The sequence below is a fragment of the Typopeltis vanoorti genome, chromosome 6, assembly GCF_054136105.1.
Source record: "Typopeltis vanoorti isolate ZY-2024b chromosome 6, IOZ_Tvanoo_1.0, whole genome shotgun sequence".
In the NCBI taxonomy this organism is placed as follows: domain Eukaryota; kingdom Metazoa; phylum Arthropoda; class Arachnida; order Uropygi; family Thelyphonidae; genus Typopeltis; species Typopeltis vanoorti.
This window is the reverse complement of record NC_143554.1, coordinates 59,741,797-59,763,332: the sequence shown is the minus strand read 5'-3', so window position 1 is coordinate 59,763,332 and position 21,536 is coordinate 59,741,797. Positions and strand designations below refer to the sequence as shown.

The 21,536-nt window shown below is 35.1% G+C and overlaps 1 protein-coding gene across 4 annotated transcripts in view; it reads left to right on the top strand.

Annotated features, from left to right (window-relative positions):
* LOC150105480 (histone deacetylase 5-like) overlaps positions 1 to 21,536 on the top strand; it is a 430,130-nt gene that overhangs the window by 105,873 nt on the left and 302,721 nt on the right. Inside the window, exon 1 of one of the 4 annotated variants that reach the window (XM_090394193.1) lies at positions 646 to 695. The exons of 2 other annotated variants lie outside the window; for them this stretch is intronic. The gene's annotated coding sequence lies outside the window, so the exon portion shown is untranslated. Of the gene's footprint in view, positions 1 to 645; positions 696 to 19,025; positions 19,277 to 21,536 lie in introns of those variants that run through there. One more of the 4 variants, XM_090394192.1, reaches the window with a different exon arrangement.

Here is a 21,536-nt window from a genome sequence, read left to right as displayed (position 1 = left end):
TGTGAATCTAACATGGCGAATTTTCTTAACACGAATAGCTAGAATAATTAGAATTTGCGTTTCTCAATAACTAGAAATTGCAATGGATAAATCAGCTATCTCTTTTCCTGTCTTCTAATAAACAAAGTAATCAGAACCGAAGTACAAAGGTCGTACTTTGCTAGGAAGTTTAACGGAAGTAATATAGCAAAGTCTTCCTCCTAATGCTGAGTTCCTCTGTTCCGTGGGTGCCCTCCAAGGTATAAAAATAGTAATGGCTATCTTTGTTGCTGTGTGTTTATGTGAGGAAGAAGCGGCTAGGAGATTGGGGGGGGATTAGGGGCAGGAAACGAAGGCGCTGAGGGCCAGACACAACAACGCCAATGTAAACAGTGTCATTGGCTTGATGTACGTACGTTACGAAGAAGTAGATGGCGTTAGAAGGGAAACTTCGGGCGGAGGGAGGGGTGAAGGATGCAACCACGAATAGAGCTACCAGCGTTGCGAAGCTAAAACAGGCATAAGCATTGTAGGGGTGATTGATAGAACACTTACGTACTCCTGAAGACAGAGGCTCACTGTGTTATTGTTCTCCCCTTCATTTACTTGGACGAGTCTTTAGTAAAACAGCTACATAATGGCGAAACTAATTCTCCCTTTTTTGCACTTTACTGGATGGTAATTCTAGTACCATCGCAAGCACCAACTGGACATCGGTATGATTCATTTTATTAGAAACGATAACTGAATACTGAACTCTGAATGAAATAATTTTTTCGGCATAAACAAAACTTTAGCAGCTTGCAATAACGTTGGAACGGCACATTAGATTTATGAACAGCAGTTTCTTACATTTCTCTTATAATATACTTGTACTGAGTAAAATCTAATGGATATACAAGAATTATATATCTAACATGAAGACTTATCAGATTCAGAAAGCACAACAATGTTAATCAAATATAAAAGGTATTCCTTCTCAAATATATTTAATGATATTCTCAGTCAGAGAGATACAGGGACATTACAGTTTCTGTAATCTCTCGGTATTGCTGGAGAGACTGAAAGCCTTCCAATAGAACAGAAGCTTGGATTTGTCTCATTCATTTTTATGCTTAACATCGGGAAGGAAATAGTTTCAATCTTTACTTCAATTCCTACCCTTAACCTGATACTACTCTGAGGATGTTTGTAGGTCTTTGTGTGTACGTCGTCCTGTTTTTCCAACTGATACAGTTATTTAGAGCCTCCGTAGCTCAGTCGGTATAGACGAAGCCTTTTGGTCGGAAAGGCCTGGGTTCGATTCTTGTCAGTGACGTGAGGAACCTTTATTTAGTCTCTTTCGACTAGCCGGTCTCATACGGTAGGGATTTTTAGAGGTAGGGTTTTTTCTCAACCAGAACAGGCAAACCGGTCCCGTGAACAAGGGCCAACCACCTTATCCTCGAGACGGTTGCGGTTGTGAAATCCACAGCTAAGAATCTTAATGGTTCGTGAAAGCTTAAGAAGAAGAAGATACAGGTATTTGCAAAATGATTTTAAGATGCGTTGTGATCCCATGAAACTTCGCGTCATCTAATGCAGCTCCTGCCATTTTGTTTCTTTTTTATTTTATTTTTTGCACTTCTCACTTTCCAAATTGTATGATTGCTTTAGTGTACGGAGGGAGAAAAAATGAAAGTTATTTTCTCCCCGAAGAAATTAAACGCATATTTTTAGCCTTAGAAGTATTATAATTTTACTTAGGATAAAAATATGTTTTTAAAATTTCTTAATAATGCATTTGAATCGGAGTGGCAGTCATGCGTTGCTTTTGTACTGTTTTTTCATATATATATATCAGGACTCATTGCAGTGCTTAATTTCACATATATTATCAACAACATGATAAAATTGAAGCTCAGTTGATAACATTTGAGAGTAATTAGTAAACGTCATTAGTAAAAGGAATTGAAAATATATTTCCACAACAGACATAAAAATATGCCGGTTGTTTGAGTGAAAAATGTGAAACGTTTATGTACCCTTTTTTTTTGTATCATTGATAGCTATTCCTCTACTCTCTTTTGTTACTAGAGCTAACTTTCTCGTAATCAAGAATTTACCGTTAGAGAACGGTTGCCTGGGTATTGCATGTGGAGACACAGGTGACGGAACAGTCTAAGACAGTGTGATAATTGGTATTATTGCACTGTCAACTGAAATAATTCAAACATAAACACAGATGAGCATTTGCCTTCTAAAATAAACTGAAATACTGTTATGGCAAACTATGGTAACAGCCCAGAATACTGATTGTTGGAGAAAATGTAAAATACGAGCCACCGAAGGAAATTAAGTTCCATTTCACAAGATCATGAACTACATTGCAAAAGCATTATTTATTATTTTAAAAAAATTGTCGAAGTTTTACGGACCTTACAGACTGTTTCCTTTCGATTCTGAATCCTTGTCTATTTCATTCTGGCATCATTTCCGGAAGGCGGAAATAAAAACGAGCAAACATCCGTGATGAGGTTAACAACTTTTGATGACGTCATCTAAGTCTGTTATGTTTATCTTATTTTTCTGCTCATGGCAGAGAAAAACATGTTCGGCGTTCATTTTTTTTCACCTGTTCAGTTTATTTTGTTATTAATACTTTATTAGCATTACTCTTAGAAGGGAGCGCCACCTGTGAAAGATTCAAAAATGAATTCGTTATAAACTTTTCTGAGAATACATTTGTAATTATGCTTAAGTTTCTATGTTCCCTGGTTTTAATCACTGAATGGAAAGGCGAACTTAGTCTCCGAATAGTAATCAGCAGAGTAATGCGACATGTAACGTAACTGGTGCGATATTTGTCACATCTTCTTTCTTATCGGACTAATGTTAGCTAGATAGATATCTGCAGAGGTATAATTATATCCAAGGTCACCGAATGATTCATTCCCTGCCTTCTAAGTGCTAGTCCACAGTCGCTATCTGTATCTCTTCTGGAAATTTCATTCCTGTTGTAATGAGTTAATCGGTGCCAGAGGTTGATATGGCCATTACTCAGTAGGCTATTAGAATCTCTTTTTTTATTTATTTAATTAAACATCCAACAGTGAGATGCTATCATCGGTTTCAACTAGTCCAATACAAAGTTTGGTGGTGGTTTTATTCGTACATTGTGCCAAGAGTTATCATTAGTAACCATATTACTGGGACGAGTCCATATGAGATGGGTGGATGATTGGCATTTCTCCTTATCAGAGAAGTATCATTATAATCTCAAAGTGCTAAATTAACGTATGTTTGATCTGACACTGTTCACAATTGAATAGAGGAGATTTTGTGCTAGATCATTAAATTGGAATTGCAATAGTGATTGTTTTAACTGTGTATGGTGACTGCAGATTGTTTGCAGGTGTTAATCAGTTTGCTTCGCTTTAGCTTTCTCGTTAAAGCAGGTGTTAAAGTTCTTTTTTACTATTACATTTCAGAACAAAATTAATATTTATTCACTTTTCTCTGTATGTTTTGATCATGTTTCTACAAGACAGATGGAAAGAGGAGAAGAGGAATTCATAAGCATTCATTCAACAACCTAACTGAAATGTTTATCTGAGTTGATTATTTAAGTTACAGTGCATATCGAGAAAGCCAAGACTATGAGGCAAGTGTGTTACGAATATATTCGTCGGTTCGTTCGTCTGGTTAAAATGATTTCGAAACACACAGAGTTTTTTTCAGCATTCCATGCCTCATTATAATACAGTACAAATTATTGTCAGAATGATGGGTGAAACAACAAGAAAAATAAAGCATTTATATATACCGTTATGAGAGATCATAAAACCTATATCACAACGGTGCCGTATGTGGATAAGTGTTAAAAAAAAGAAACCGTTCATGTGTTATTTGGATAGCTAGAGGTTTAGTCCTTGGGAAAATGGCTTATGAGAAAGGCCGTTCAAAAGAACAGAGATAGATCGATTGAAAGGAAAGGAAGATAGATTAATCCAGTAGAAGTTTAAAGCTGAATTATGTATGGATGCTGACCAGAAAAGCGCATGATTTTGCATATTGAAGTGGAGGAATGATGGTGATTAGTTTGGTGGAGCAGTGCCCAAGAAAATACCTATAAATAAAGCAGAAGATAGAAACAGAACTCCTATAAGAAAGTGATTGGAGCGAATTGCCTTTTCTAGAAGCATCAACATTCTTAGGGTGATTTTGGTGCACCATGGCAAATGTGAGAACAATATTGTAAAGTTAGACCTGTTTGGGTTTTATATTTGTTAGGAGTTGTACATATGAGTAGTGTGAGGAAGAATATTTTATTTATTTATTATTTTGTTATATATCTTACATCCGACAGTGGCGCACTCAATATTTAATCTTCGGGAGAATAGACACTACGCATTGCATACGACCTATGACTGAGCATCTGCAGTGATCACCAATACATGAAACCCGTGATCTCCTCTGGCACAGCTCGGGCAAACGAAGTAACGCTCGGTCCTCCCGAGCACTACCTCGTTCGCCTTGATTTTTGAAAAGGTTTTTGAAAAGGAAAAGATTTTTGGAAATTTTTCTAGTGTTTTTTTCTTTTTCTTTTTTTTGGGGGGGGCTTGCCCCCCCCTGGGTGCGCCACTGGGTAGGAGGAAAGTGCATAAGGTTGTTCTAATCCCACTGAAGAATGGGTAGAAGATACTTGACATTTTAATTTAAACGCCTGAAGAAAACACAGTTGAACTTAAAAATCATTCACTTTTTTGGAAGTAATTAAAAAAAATCCTTTTACCGATTGTCGTAAAAAATGTGAGAAAATTTTCTTGAAGTAATCATTTATTTAATTTGGTTTATAAAAATACAAACCGTGCACACTTGTACGGTTTTCATTTTTATAAAAGAATTTTCTAAAGCTGATTAATTAGGTATATGTTTTCAATTTACATGTTTTCATTATAAAACAACCATGTCATAAAATGAGATATTAATTTATGTAATTAATGATTGTCAAGGAAATGACCAGGACGACAGCGTGCGCATACCTTCACTGCTGACTTAATGATGCAGATGATGTTTTATAGGTAGCTTTCTAGATAATATTTAATCAATATTATCTAGAAAAGAGTAAACAAACTTGTAATTCTAGTACTTGTTTATAAGTTTTCCTTGCAATACTAAAATGGCTTACGAAGAACAAAGCATAGCCGGATATTTGATCACATTGGGAAAATCGTATTATCCATTATAGTGTCACTTGTACTTTATCTTATCTCATAGGAAAACAACACATTTTGTCTGCACTGACATCCTTATCTGAGCAGCTTTAATTATCTCATACACGTGTAGTGGTGTAATCACATGCTGTTTTGTTTAGATCTTCAGTTAAATTGTTAAAATGTTTCTTTATACTCTCAGCAAACACCTATTGAATTACAGTTTTCATGTTGGATTTATGCGCATGAAAAAAAGGGACTCATCCATAAGTTACATAACGCTGGTTTGGGAGGAAGAAGTACCCTTTGTCTTTGATGACGCCATCAGAAATCCTTTTGTGTTTTTTTTTTTAATATATTTTGCACAACCTGTGAACATATGAATTTGCATGTGACAGTCAAGCAATCAGTTTGCCTATGGGATTTCACCTTTAATCTTGTAAAATGAATGCTTGAAATGGTAAGGCGGAATTCGTGATGTTGGCACTCCTGCTCACTGATAATGATAAGACGTTTAGTTATACCTCGACCGTTGGCCTGTAATGAGGCTAATGCAGACAATAAGACGATATAAAGCAACGGAGGGCGAAAACGCCGTTATCGTGAAAAAAAAAAAAGAAAACACATTTGATGCAAACATTTATTACCGTTATGTAGCTTTATTATAGTATTAGAGCTTTTTGGCTTTAACGAATAATGGATTAAGTATTAGCAATAAGACGCCGTAGAATCGAGAACCTCATGTCACATTTTCCAGTATATATATATATACACACAATGCACTTACGTCATAGTCTTAATTACCTTAGCATAAATATTGCTATCGTTACAAGACACCGTATATTTAAGCTAGAAATGGCATAAAACTTTCGTAGGATAGCTGTAGTAGATGATTCTGCACGGTTTCCGCTTATATAAAATTTAGTTATACAACCTTTCTGTGGAGTTGCAGCATCTCTCTTATTAAATAGAGATGCCGGTATCCGAAATGCCAAAGTTTCTTCTTATGCAAGTTCATTTCTGTGTTTATATTAAAAATTCAACAAGAAATTAACATTTCTTCATTGTATTTACATCCCCAGTTTCTGTGCTTCCTCTCTCTGCTCATTTCCTACCTATTTAACAGTATATTTGGGAGGAGAGTGAAACTTGTCTTGGGAGAGGCGAGGTAGTTTATATTTACATCCTCACTTTCGAAGCACGCCACTTAAATAGTCTTCCGACTGCTGACACGTGCAGGAGGATGTTAAATGGGGTCATAAACTTTTCTAGAACGGCCTTACTAGTTTTCTACAGAAATGCTATCAGAAAGGGTGTGTGTGTAGGGGAAAAGAAACAGAATATGTCAATGCATGACTAGTTGCAATTCTCTGTGTGACAGTTTAGTGGTGATTAGCATGTCCGCTTTTGCCACACGTGCTGGACATGACGGGTGAAGAGGAAATCGCTTGCGAAATTTGGCGGTGTCTGCATTGAGTATTGCTCATTTCCTAAATAGTCTATAAATGCTATGATTCATTTAGTGTAACAAAAATATTTCTCCTGCTCGCAACTGTAGCAGTGTGCAAACCGAAATGCATAATTTATGTTGTTTTGAAATGTTGTGGAACTGTATTTGTTGCACATCTTTTGTGTAGAGCTTTCGTAGTGCAATTACATAGATGTCGCAACGGTTTGTCCTTCAGTTAAAATACTATAGTTTGAATCCCGTCTGAGACTCAATGAAACCTTCATAAGGGCTTTTCAGGTAAAGGCAAGTTAGCCAGTCTCATAAGAAAACGGAAGGGTTTTCCCCTGGTAACTAGGGTTTTTTTTTAATCCCATAAAACAGTCATAAGGGACGGAGAACACACGAATTTATCATACATACATGACATCACAGTCTTAGTTGCTTTGTGGTTTCGATTTTGGTCCATATTAATTCTCCCCCCAATGAGTGGCTGGCTACAATGTCAGATATTCAGTATTATGTCTGAAGATATGACCATGGCCAGTTTGTTCTGCGAGAGGAAAAAAACCTCAGCTTCTCACAAGAATGGGTAATTTTTATGAACTGATTATTGAAATAGTCAGTTAATAAAAAAAGGATATAAAAACAATCTTAAAGATTTTAGACACCAAGATTATATATAATTAGTAAAAATTAGAAATTTTTTTTAGAAAAATAAAACTGCTTCTACAAGAATACAGTGTCCCATAATATTTTAATTCAAAATGAAGGCTATAAGAATTAGAGGTAATGCTCTTTAGCTATTTAAAAACTATTTAATGCCTTGGTCACACAGTTAAAATAATCATAAGATTTAATCCTTGGCTATAGCAGTGTTTCCACAGAGTTCTGTATTTATACTAAGTGTTTATAATCATATAAACAATTTCTGTGATCTACAGTTGTAAGTAAAATTATTATTATTTATTTATTATTATTTATGGGCTACTCCATGAATTCCTTAGACTCATCGAGAGAGGCTCTAAAGTATGCCAAGCACTATCCAACATTTACACGGTGTCTATCATACTTTACTTTGAACTCATTCATAGTCATGGCACCCAAAATAGATTATGTTAACTTATTCCATTCATTCGCCACTCTCCAAGCAATAAATCTAGTTCTAACACCCTTGCTCAGTTTCCCAGGATAGCTCCTAGCTCTCCCGCCACCAGACTTGTTCTGAAAAATTTCCTTTGAATTAATCTTGTAAAAACCCCTCAGTAATTTTTATGTCTCAATCATATAACCTGTTTTACGCCTATCAACCAGTTTCTGTAACCCACAAATCTTCAACCTGTTTTCGTAAGGTTCATTCCATAGATCTGCTACCATCTTGGTCACTCGCGTCTGGATCGTTTCCACCTCTCTTCCTCTTCTCCAATAAATCCAAGTGATCTGATTTGCGCGCAGTAGTCAAGATGGTGTCTTATCAAGACTCGATAAAGAAGAATAATAACCTGCTTGTCTCTCTGCTCGTCCAAGTATTTCCCAGTAACCAAGTAATCCGATGTGCTGCTTTAGCCAATTTTGCTATGTGCCCTCTAAACTTTAGCTCCCTATCCACTAACACTCTCTAAATCCCTGGCGTCATCAATAGCAATTTCCTGGAGTACAGTTCCATCAGTGTGGTATACAGCTGGTAATGTTTTCACCCCAAAATGCATAACCTTACAATTTACAACATTAAACTGATATGCATTCTCTTTTGCCCAAACTGCCAGTCTTTCTAAATCATCCTGCAAAATTTTAACATCACTTGTATTAATTATTGCTCTACCCAATTTGGCATCATCTGCAAACAACTGAACAGTTCTTCTCTGATCCTTTCCTGTATCATTAATGAACAAATTAAATAGCAATAGTCCAAGAACAGAACCCTATGGCACACCACTAGTCAAGGGTCTTCTTTTGAACCCTACTGAAAAATTACTCTCTGATATCTCTCCATCAACCACCCTCCTATCCATCTCACCAACCTTATATCCATCCCCATGTGCTGCAGTTTATTGATTTGAATTTCGGTCAAAGGCTTCTGTAAAGTCCAGCAGTATCACTCTAAACCCATTACATTTATCCAACTTAGCTGTTACTGTGTTATAAAACGTGAGCAAGTTACTGAGGCACGACCTACCCTTCACAAAACCATGTTGCCTCCACATAGCATTCCATTTCTGTCTATCCATTCCTGTATTTTGCTCTTGACCAACTTCTCCATTACCTGTCATTTGACTATGACTCCTGATATGTTGATCGGTCGGTAATTTGCTACCTCATTCTTGGCGCCTCCTTTATGCAGTGGAACGGGTTTCCACTGCACAAAGGAGGAGGCACTACCAATTTCCTAGCACCTTCTCGTAAAACTCGAGAACCGGTATGCCATCTAGTCCCATAGCTGTATTCACATCAAGATTCTGTAATATACTTTGCACCTCCAGTTCTTTTAACTCAGTTTCCATATAAGTTTGCCTCTCTTGTTACTGCAATGTCTTCACCTAAATGATATACTCTTACAAAATGTTCACTTAGTGATTCTACTATTTTGTCTGATCTCTACCGTCGGCATTCATCAAAATCATTCTGCCACAAACATTCTTCTTTTAATTGCAGCATACAGAAAGAGCTCTTTAGGATTATCTTTGGCCTGTACTGCTAATTTCCTTTCATACTCTGCTTTTGCCCTTCTAACCACACTGGCCACCCTTCTGGCCTGTGCTTTGTACTGCTTATGTGCCTTCTGGACACCTTTCTCCTTGAATTCGCTCACACAAATTTTTCTTTTTTTTTTGTATCTCCAGCTTAATGATGGTATTCATCCATTTAATTCCTACTTTATTTATTCTCCTGACTCTAGATGCAGTCTGCTATTACTTCCCTCAAACACTCCTGTACCATTTGCCATACACTGTCAACATCCAGCAATTGCAGTTTCACAAATGCCATGGCACTGATCCCAGCAATCTCCTAAGTTTGTCATACTTACCAGCCCTGTAATTCACATATACTTCCTCTTAACTGAAAATTCCATGCATTTAGCCACCTCCCAGGTCAAGATCATACGATCACTCTCTCTCACCAATCGGTGGTAATGTGGTCATATTGGTTATAGACAAATTCTCTGATTTAATTACTAGATTTAGCACTCTCAAACTCTAATACATTCCATCACATGTTGCCTCGGGGTAATTATTTCTTAGTAACTGCATAAATTCCATTTCCTTACTCCCATGTATCCTTCCTTCTTTCCAGTCTATGTTCCCGTTCCTGTCACAGCTCAAGTCCCCCATAATAATTACTCGCCCTCCACTCATTGAGATTATTTTCCGATGCATACTGTCTCTCCATAATCCTTTATATCTTCTCGTCTATAGAAGCAACCAACTGTATATTTCAGTCTGCTGACCATTATCTCACACCAGATGGCACCAGATGTGCTGTTTTCACTGACCTGCAATTGGACCTCCTACTCTCTTTGGTTCCAGTTTATCGACTATCATCAATAATATCCCCTCCCCCCTGCATTTTTTTTTCTCTATCCGTAACACGCTATGCCCTTCACATTCTATCCCACTAACTATATTTTCTTCTGTCAGCCAAGTCTCAGTAATGCTAATAACCTTTGGCCGGGAATGATGAACTAACCAATACTAAATTCCCCCGTTTCGAATGCTCTTGACATTAGTGTATATTAAGTGCAATAACCCCTTAGGCCCATCGCTGTCCTTACCCTTTATACTAACTATTCCATTCTGGTTACCAGCAAATGAACAGGTCATTTAGCAAATTAAGAGATGATACTTCCATTGACCTTCACTGCAGATTCTGCAAATAAAATGCATACCTCAAAATAGTGACAGGCTAGTTCTACTCTAATAAATTTACTTTCATTGCTGAAAAATAAACTGTATAATACAAATATGTATAATACAAATTGTATAATACAAATGAAAAATAAAACTGTATAAAATAAACTGTATAATATGTATTAAAAATGAGAAATATAAACTGGTTATATTTCATCCATAACATTCCATTCATCAATTTTTTATCCTTATATTGTTAATAATTGGAATTGTATAATTCCGATATGTAGTGTAACTCCATGCATTTACTATTTAATATCAATTTACATGACAAGCGCGAGGAGATTGAAAATGTGAATACCATAAATTGCTTAAAATTAAAAATGACAGTAACGTAAGGTGGAAACCATATAATAGAGAAATATGTAACAGGGCGAGGTTTGATAACAAGAGTTTTCTTTTTGAAAGTATTCTTAACTTCGATAATGTTAAGAATATTTACACGAAGAGCTTAAATGTGCGGTACTCTAATAGGGGGAGAACCTATTACGTTATACTAATACCTCTCATTTTTTATAAAATAAAGTGATATGTATTCTGATTCTCAAGCAAATGGAGATGAAGTATGTCTTATCAAATGCAATAAATAGATAATACATGAACATTATTTGGTCCCAGAATCTTTTAACGGCTTACAAAAGAAACAATGCCAATATAACAATCCCACTTTTTCTTTTTGTCCCAGTACTTGTTGATGATTTTGTGTTCTGCGTTATTTTGTTGTACGTATTGGCATGCGTATAATCTCTACATTTTCTAACCACCCGGATAAATGTCTCTTTTGTTACACAGATGGTGTCTGTTTTCTATAATTTTGAGAACGTTATTTTCAATTTAAGAAAAAAAGTATTTATTAGGATTCAAAAGTGTTTTTTTTTTCAACCATAGGATCCGTAGTCGACTGCGCTGCGGAGCAGAGACCTTATGAAACAGTGCTATAATTAGGTATTTTCGCCCCTGGAGTAAAATGTTACTTATGCTCTTGGAAAGAAGTAATTATTCATCCCTCCAAGTCGAATAATATCCTCTTAATTTTTTATTTTTATTACGAGATCATTTCTTCAAAAAACAGTACAGTAATAAATATTAATACTCAAAATAAAAACCTCTAATTTTTATTTTTAGTATATTTTTATATACTTGTTTCTTCCTCCCTTGAATTTGCTCTGCCACCATATCTTGGAGTTCGTGCTTTGCTTGTCCCCACGCTAATTACAGCACCGAGCACCAATATTGGTAAATATCAAATGTGATGTTTACATTGTATAATTTAGAACTACAGCCACTATATAGGATTTTTCATGTCCACAGTAGGACTCTAACTCACGCATTTTGCATATTATGTTTGAAAACGGAAGGCCGCATCTCCTATCACACTCTTTTTTTTTTTTTCGAATTGCTAATGATGAAAAAAAATATTAGTAGAATTTATAAATTGGAAATACATGAGGCTTCTATAGGAGACGAATCCAAAATTAGCTGTTTTTTTGTAAAGATTGAGCAAGTTAATGGACTTAGGAAATGATACGTAACACATTTATCTCTTAGTCACATCTTCCAGCTATCTTTATCTGTACTTCACATCTTTTAGGTCTACAGCTTATCATTATACAGTTCTAAAAGTGATTTCAAGCCTGAATTTATATAGATTATTTACAACAATATTTGTTGTAAGTAATCTATATAAAACGATAACACTAACCGTGTTGAGTTATGGTAAGTTTTGCATTAATGTGTTCTTATTGCTTTTAAAATAATAGGAAATGATATCGACTTAAATGAATTAAAGCAAGTGTATATTTATAAAACTCAAAACGAAACGAATATTGTAGCTGGAAAGAAAAAAAAAATGCAAAGTGAGAAATATAGCTTTTTGTATTTTGTCAAGGAGATTAAAATCTATTTGTCATCGAAATAGCAGAAAATTGGTGTGTAATGACAGATGCAACAGGTAAAAATTGACTTATGAGTAGTTTTTAAATTCATAAACCAGTTAGCTTCAGGCTTCCTATAAGTAGGGGAGGGGGTTGTCTTACAGCGGTTAATGAAATTCATCTACCACCAAGACAGTCACAAAACATTCCTGCCGTAGTGAGATTCGAACGCATCGTTCCGATTGAAATGATCTTGTGAAAAAAAGCTGATCTAGAAAACGGTCACTGATTCTTTCACTTATAGATCGCTTCTCATGTTTTGTAACAGCATATATGGATTTAATAGCGTATGAAACGTAATAATTGTAACCTAAGTTGATCATTTGTCTGATAAGTACAAAAAAAAAAAAAAAAGAAAGAAAGAAAGAAGCAGAAGGCGGGGCAGCTAACCCTTTCTTCACAGTCTGTTATGTCTGTTAATGCTTTTGCTCTCTAGTTGGTTTGTCTCTTTTGCTGGGAGAGGGAAAGGGAAGGCTCGGTTTCCATGATTAAAACTCTTCCATCGTCATATTCAAACCGCAGACTTACCTTCATTTGAAAATTTTTGTAAATGCTTCCTGCATTTCAGATGGCATTCAAATCCGACTATGCTATAAAGCACCATCCACTTAGAGATATATTACGCTTTTGTACATCCATATCGTTTGAAGGCTAAGAACTGAAACTATTGAATTTTTGTCTATTATTAAAATATCAAAATTGTTAGTTGCGAGTAAATGACAGTGGTTAGAAATGTAATTTATATAATTCGAAATTATATAATTTGAAGCTCATGTTAAATTATAAAAAGTTTTAGTTAACAGAGAATTGTCATATTTACTTATTGTCTTGTTATCTATATTGTCATATATTGTTATCTATTACTATTTTAGTTAACTAAAATAGTAATAGATAACAAGATCTTAGAACAGGTGAATTCATTTAACTACCTAGGATGTATGATCACATATGAAAATGAAAAAGATATAAACGTAAAAATTGTAAAATATTTAAAAATAACAGGTGTAATTAACTCTATATTTAAACCAAACCTAGTTCATAAACAAACCAGACTAAACGTATACAATACATTAGTCCTACTAGTCTTAATGTATGGAAGGACAATAATCTGGACAATAAAACAAAAAGACAAACAAAGATTAATAACAGCAGAAATGAAATTTATGAGAAAAACTGCAAAGTATACTCCATTTGATTACAAAAGAAACGAAGAAATTATGAAAGAATTAAACCAAGAACTAGTAATAGAAAAAATTAAAAAATATAAACATAAATGGATGGAACACGTTCAAAGAATGAAAATAGAAAGATTACCAAAACAAGCCTTAAAGTACAAGCCATTAGGAAAAAGAAAACCAGGACGTCCTCTTAAACGATTCAACGATGACTTCTAAGGCCGGAACAGGCCATGCTAGGCCTAAATCCTTGATACGCATGATGATGATGATGATGATAATTAGTTTGTATTCTAATTGTTGGTATTGTTGATATTCTGTTTAATTAGACTTATGGTATGTGCGAATTATAATTTCTGTATTTCGCGCGCGCGCACGCGCGTGCGTGTGTGTGAAGAGAGAGAGAGAGAGAGAGAGAGAGAGAGAGAGTCGAAGATTGTTATCAATAATCAGTATTGATACGTCTAGCAAATATACTAAATTAGGAGGATTTTTTTCTCGCCGAATCTTTGGTTTTTCATCCTGCAAAAAGCAAACAAAACGCTCGCTCGCACGCGCGCGCACACACACACACACACACACACACACACACACACACACACACACACACACACACACACACACACACACTAATTTTTAGATAGACCTTACAATCTCACCTCACATGTTTAGTGTTTCAGCTTAATCGAAAGAAATGACTCTTCATGAAGGGTACGAACTCACTTGAGATTAACTCTGATCATGCTTTTTAGAATGCTTTCTGAAATGCGTAGCCATCGTCAATTGGTGTCTTTCAGTTTTCTTTACTTGACTGGATCTTCTTAGCTTGTATCCTAGACGGATTATTTTCTCCCATAGAATTGACCACTCTTGATTTTAGAATGTTCGACTTTGCCATAATACTAAGCCATCAATTCTGAAATAGTCATTGACAGTCACACTCTATATGTTTCATACTTAATTATGTTTAATACTTAAATCTATATAATTATATATATATTTTTTATTTTAATGACAGTTTCACTCACGAAAGATTCGGTACTTGTGTACCTTATACCTAGTGCATTTTGTACTTTGGATTGGCTACAGGTTTTGAAGCCAGATTCCTGCGTTGAATACCAAACTTTTTTTTTTCAATGTCACTTCAGTCCTGAAGTAAGAAGTGCAGTGGAATAACTTCAGCTTATACATCGGTTGTACTAAAATATGAAAGGATCGTAATTATTGACATGCATAAATCACTTAAGAATGGAAAATTTTGAATATCTTTAATTACTTCACTATAGGTTTAGCTAGTGCTAAACACTTTTTATGAATTAAAATTATTAAAAACTTTTTAAGGTACCTAAGAGTCAAACTAATTAAAATGTTTAGTATTTCTTTCTATCGAATATTGTGTAATGAATGTTGACAAGTGATAGCCAGGTTTACTGAGGCGAAAAAAGGAGGTCTGTTTTCTAAAAATAACTTTTGGGAAAAAACAGTTCTCACTTGTTTATATGTACCTTTTTTGCGAAAAAAATTTTTTGCTAATATATTTGTGCTATTGTATGAATGTGTATGAAATAACAGAAATGTTATCAACATTAACAAAAAGGTGCAGAGAGAGAGAGATAACAAAAATTAATCAGGACTGGACAATGTCAATTATGAGGATAGACTGGAGGCATGTGAACTGAAGAGGTTGATGGATAGAAGATGAACAGGCGATATGATTGAGACCTTTAAACTGCGTCTTCTGTCTATCAAGCTCTGCAATTCACATGCCTTCAGTCTATCCTCATAGCCAACATTGTACACTCTAATGTCATTTTTGTTATCCTTCTCTGCACCATTTTGTAATGTTTATGACATTTTTTTATTTTATATACATTCATGAAATAGCACAAATATATTAACAAAATATTTTTTCTCTCTCAAGATTGACACTGGAGAGGTATTTCGTATAGAAGAGGGGAAGAAGAAGAAGAAGCAAGGATAAGAGAGTGTTCCCTGGAAGTTGCGAATGGAAGTGATGAGGAAGAGGATGAGAATTTGTTTTTTTGCATAGGCGGGGTGACTAACCGTGGAATGCATTGCCTGATAGGGTGGTTAGAGCACGAATGGTGAACAAGTTTCAGCAGAGATATTATAACCTTTGTGTTGTCTAACATGAGCCTCCCACGATGGGTCTTCTGCCATCATCAAGATCCTGAGCAATAATAATAATAATAATAATAATAATAATAATAATAATAATAATAATAATAATAATTGCAGACAATTGTTTTGAAAACTAAAAGTACTAAATTTGTTGCTCTGAGTTCCTGAAGACTTCACCACTTCACATATGCTTAAATCTATTAAACATATATGAAAAAGTGATGTGTTTTGAGGATTTCAGTGATCCCTGCATCCTGACGAGTAGGTGGTCTTTGTTGAGGAGGAAAAAAAACTAATTACAAAATGAAGAAATAACGATGGCAAAGTTATTGATATTTGGTGGGACTAATTAATTATGGATTCTAATATGATACAGAAGCTATCATATCATTCTTGAGCTTTAGTCAATGTGCAAATGATAAATATATACAGGGTGGTTAAAAATTCCACGTACAAATTTTGAGGGGAGGTAGAGAACATGAAAATCAACCATATTCACATAGGAAAGCATGACCGGAAACGCCACCCGAAAGTGATAGGTGGCGCTGTTCGCCACATTGTGAAGCTCTAGGTGAGCAATTGGGGCTTCCTCATTCAAGCTTTCGACGTCGTACGAAGAACATGTGTCGTTTTACGAACGCTGAGGTGGCAGACATGCCTCGTTTACCATATTATGTATCCAACTACTATTGAACTGTTCAGTTACGCCTAATAAATTTTTTCACAGTACTTGCTGCCTTGTGTTATTTCTGTATCTTTGTGTCCCTGTTGGTACCTTCCGGTGGCGTTTCCGGTCATGCTTTCCTATGTGAATATGGTTGGTTTTGATGTTCTCTACGTCACCTCAAAGTTTGTACGTGGAATTTTGAACCACCCTGTAGATATATATATATATGTGTGTGTGTGTGTGTGCAACCATTTTTAGATAAATTTATTGAAAATCGTTAATCATTTATGTTTACATTTATGACTCATGTGTTTGTTGCTTTATTCTCTCTCTTTCGTTCTTCATTTTACACTAGAAAAATCAGAAATCAATCATTGATTTAATAGCTTTAGAAAAATATCTTTTGACGAAAATATATGAAATTTCACCTTTGATCTTTTAGTCTGTGGGAACTGTTTAGAATATAAACAACCTTCTGTTGTTTTCTGGGATTACACCACTACCCCATGACATTTATTTGACCTTTGAGATGCATGAATCATTTTCTCGAGAAGCATTCCGTGGGTAGTATTATCCTTGGCAGTGTTAGGTATTTCTGAACTATGCGTCTGGGACACTTATATAACGTTCATTGTTGTCAAACCTCTTCCGCTTGTTTAAACTAATCTACTAACCTCTTATCTTGGCTTTTTTATTTATTAATACCGAAACTAATTTTTAATAATAAACCGGATCATTAATCAGCGTCATACTATCTGACTAGCGTTTGACAAGCTGCGGAGAGTGTTGCACTTACGGCCTACGTATTAAGATATAGTTGTCAAGATATTAAGAAGTCTAAGCATTGGATGAAGAATAATGTTTCTGATCTGCAAAACTTTTGGTGTTGCACATGTTTCAACTGATTTTCTTTGGTAGAGTTCTTTATACGCATATTAGGCTCATAAAAGTATTTCACGAAATTTCGAAATTTCGTGAAATACTTTTCACCGAATTTCTCTGTCTTCATAGAGTCCAAATATATGTCCTTCGTTTAGAAAAATCTGGCCTAGGACACAGTGAACATTTATAAGTGCTGTTCACCTGAAAGTGAGTTAGCTGATCTTAGGCGAAGTTGAAAAGCGTTCTCTTCACCTTATGGAAACCCTCTCCCATCGACTCCTTCCATGTCACAAAACAACGAAAACAGGTCGGAGAACAAGAGCAGTTAACTGATAGTACACTTTTCTCCGCGGTTTCAACTATCTCTGCGTAATCCTAAACGACAATGGAAAGATCATATAATCTATTCTGTCAAATAAACATGTTGCTAGATTTCTGCTTTAGATAAAAAATTCTGCCAAAAACTGCTATTATATTTCGGTAGCAGTTTCTTCTTAGGCCAACGCATCTGTCTAATCAAAAACTGCAAGTTGCGGCTATTGATTAAACCGAATTATCTTCTTCCTGCACTTCAAATTTCACACGAAATAATTAACATATGCAGTACAATTAAACGTGACTAACGTTTCAAGATTCCTATGTTTTTATGCAGCGTTCCTAGCTGAGTCGACTTGCTGCAATTCGCTTTCCCGGAAAGAGCTTCTAGTTTTACTCTCCTGGAACTACAGTCTCTTTTCATCCCCCCCCCCTTATCGTTCAAAGTAGGACTAAATTACCGAGCTTAGGAAGTGAGATTAATTTTTTTATGCTACCAATTTCGAAGATTTCCGTTCTAAGGAGAGCTGATTGTTTCGATTTTTTTTTATTACAATTAGCTGCCATTATGCTCTCAGTTAGTGGGGGGGGGGGGGATTAATACGGCTATGAAATTCACTTAAATAGGTGACAGACTGGTGCACTGTCCGTCGTTTAGTTTGTCGATCTTTTATTGATTTAGGATTATATTATAAGGGTACAGAATTGCTCCATGTCACGTGTCCTAATTTAATATTCAGCACTTATGCTGAATTTTTAATTAGGTTTAAAGCTAAAAATTTTACTGGAAACTGTCATAATTGTGATACATGTATTAGTATTACAGTGAATCGATATTGCTTGTTTTTGATGGGATAAGTTAATTCTACAAGGAATTTATTTTAAGAAACAGTATTTAATTAGTCTATGCTTGAATTATTTCTGTAATTGTTTATTTTCTTCACTGCGAACGGAAATGCTTCCTTTTGATGCATTTCACCTTTAATTTCCTGCAGATTCCACTATATCTTTAGCTTGCCGATGTTATCTTCATAAAAGCGAGTCTCACCTCTCGTTTTCTAAGTGCAACGCTCCAAGTCGAAGTGTGTCCGCACGTATACCATGGCGCCACCTATCGACCCAAGTTGCTCTTCAGTCAGCGAACCAATTGTATGGAGGGTAGCTATTTTTAGCTACTAAGAGAGAAAGAAAAAGAGAGAGACTATCGCTCGCTAGTTTTCGCGTTCGTGCACTCAGAGATTATTCGTTTATGGCTGAAGCGGCGCACGCCTGTCCTCAGCTTTGTTGTTATCAGTCAGTTGTTTTGTTGAGACCTTGGCTCTCGCAGCAGTAACATCCAGACCTGCTCGATAGCCTTGAATAAGATGTCGCTGCTGGTCACAAGTTTACTGAATCTCTCGCTGTGATTTGATAATATATAATGAAATCAAATTAACGTTCCATTAGAAATATTCAGAACTATTTGAAGTTGTCAATTTCGACGACGAATAGCCATTCCTTTCGTCTGTTAAGGAAAATATTAGGAAAATATGTTGTTTAAAACGCTTAATGAGATGATACATCAAGAGACTACAGCATTCGGGTAGGCATGGTAACCGGACTGAACTTGAGACAGTTTTTCCACAAGAGAAACAGGTGAGATACACTTACAAGTGTATTATATTAACAAATAATAATAAACATGAACGATGTGCTCTATCAACCTTTCGTTTTTTCTTTCTCTTTATTAGGTATTAAAATTTCATTTTATAGACTTCACTTATTTGGTTGCATTTTATTAAACTCTCCCTTTATTTCCATAGATCTGTATTAGATATGGGATATAAGAATTAAGGTATCACTTGTTGCTCCTGAATAGGATTTCAGTGATTGAATAAGCCGTTCACCTGACAGATTGAATTTGAATGTAATATGAAGTTCATTTAAAACACTGAGATACTTATTATGCAGGTCATCGAACTCCGTGACAAGTTGAGATTAGATTTTTTTTGTTCCGTGAAAAATTTGTGATGCTGATTGGATCCATTAATAAAGATGTCTATCGACAATACAAAAGAAATGAATGTAAGCCACATACTTGAAAGCTATTTACTGAAATCTTATTACTTAAAACTGTCCTTTCCAGCAAAATATAATGCTTATATCTTATGATGATTCTCGAACATTCTTGCCACTAGTATTCCAATATTTTCTAATAGATTTGGTAAAAAAAAAACAAAAACCCTAAATATGAATGATTCACCAAACTTACAATAATCTGTCGATTGTTTAAAAATGAATACAATGCAGTTGTTCTGTATAGTCTCCCTTCAATTCAAGAATAGGAAATGCAAAATCTTATATATTGTATTCGGTTAAATAATATTGTTATATTCCCATTGACATTGGAAATTCCTAGTTTTCTTTCCACAGTTGGAATGAAGTGAATTGCCGGAGAGAAAAATACTAGAAAGACAAAAATAGGCCTTTTTTTTTGTACGGAATTATATAAGGAGGAAATAGATTTTTATTAGGCTCTTTTAGGCCTACACATATTTAAATTTTTACTGCGTACTTCAATATAACACTCTTATGGAGATATTTACTTATATCATTATCCTGACCGCTATTATTGACGCAGAATGAAAGTAAAAAAGATAGTTTCCATTATAGTTATTTATTGACCATTAGTCCGAGATAATCGATTACTCTAGTGCATGTGTGGATTAAATAATTAAAATGTTGTTAATTAACATAATTATCATATGTTTATAAAAATGGAACTATCTTCATATGAAGTTCTCAGTCTGGTCCAGAGGTTAATGTCGAACAGTCAGCAAAAATTAGCATTTAATAATTTAATAACCGGTTTCAGGTTAATTTCTTTGAGAGCAATAACGCGCGAACGGATATAAGTTAGGAGAGAGAGAGAGAGAGGAGAGGGAGTGCCTGTTCGAAGTTGACTATTTTTAACACTAGCCCAGTTCAACTGAACTCAAAAAACTTTTCTGAAAAGGTTTTTCCACCAAAGCTACTTTCAGTTTCAACTTTATTTGTTTTGCTGAGTGGAAATTCACAGCTGCTGTATAGATGACGACCACAGGGAACGGGTAAGTGAAAACTGGACCAGAGCGAGACTAAGTAAATTTGTCAAGATATCCATGTGAAGCTTATCCACCAAGCGGTTGGTTCTGCTTGGCTGCAATCGAGTTCTTTGTTCCGTAACTCTGACAATACATTTGTGTTCGCACTGTTTTCAATTCTTTTCATTTCATATCCTGTCACTCACCCTTGAAAGAATTCGTTTTCACTTTAATAAGAAGCTTATAAATCAAAGTGTAAGGAAAGAAATCAGAAAAAAAAAACAAAAAAAAAAACGAAATTCCCACTTTAAAGAGGGGGAGGATGAGTGGAAACGTATGAATGCACAAGTAATATTTAAAATATTTGTATCTGTATGCTGCCTAACCGAATCATTTGTATGCTTTTCAGACTTCCTGATAGACGAAACTTTTCATTTGGTCTATTGTTCATTAGCTAAAAATAACATAAATTTATAAAAGTAGTTCCTTGCCTGTTTTTTAAAACACGAGTAAAGAGATCAATTATCACAACATACAGTTATAGATTTTGGAAGAGTTGCATGCACTGTAACTGTTTTGTTTCTTTTACCATAAACTTGCGCCTTAAAATAAAGTGTTGTTAGTTCTGAATTGTATCCGAAGAAGAAGCTAAACAACTAATGTGATTAATACTGTGAAATTAGTTAATACGAGTAAGAAGGGATTGCACAAAAGTTTCCACAAAAGGGATTCCAAAAATAATTAGGTATGTGCGATATCTATAGGTGATATCACAGATGGATAAACAGACTGACGTACAAACGATATGAGATTTGATCATATGTTGTAGTGCA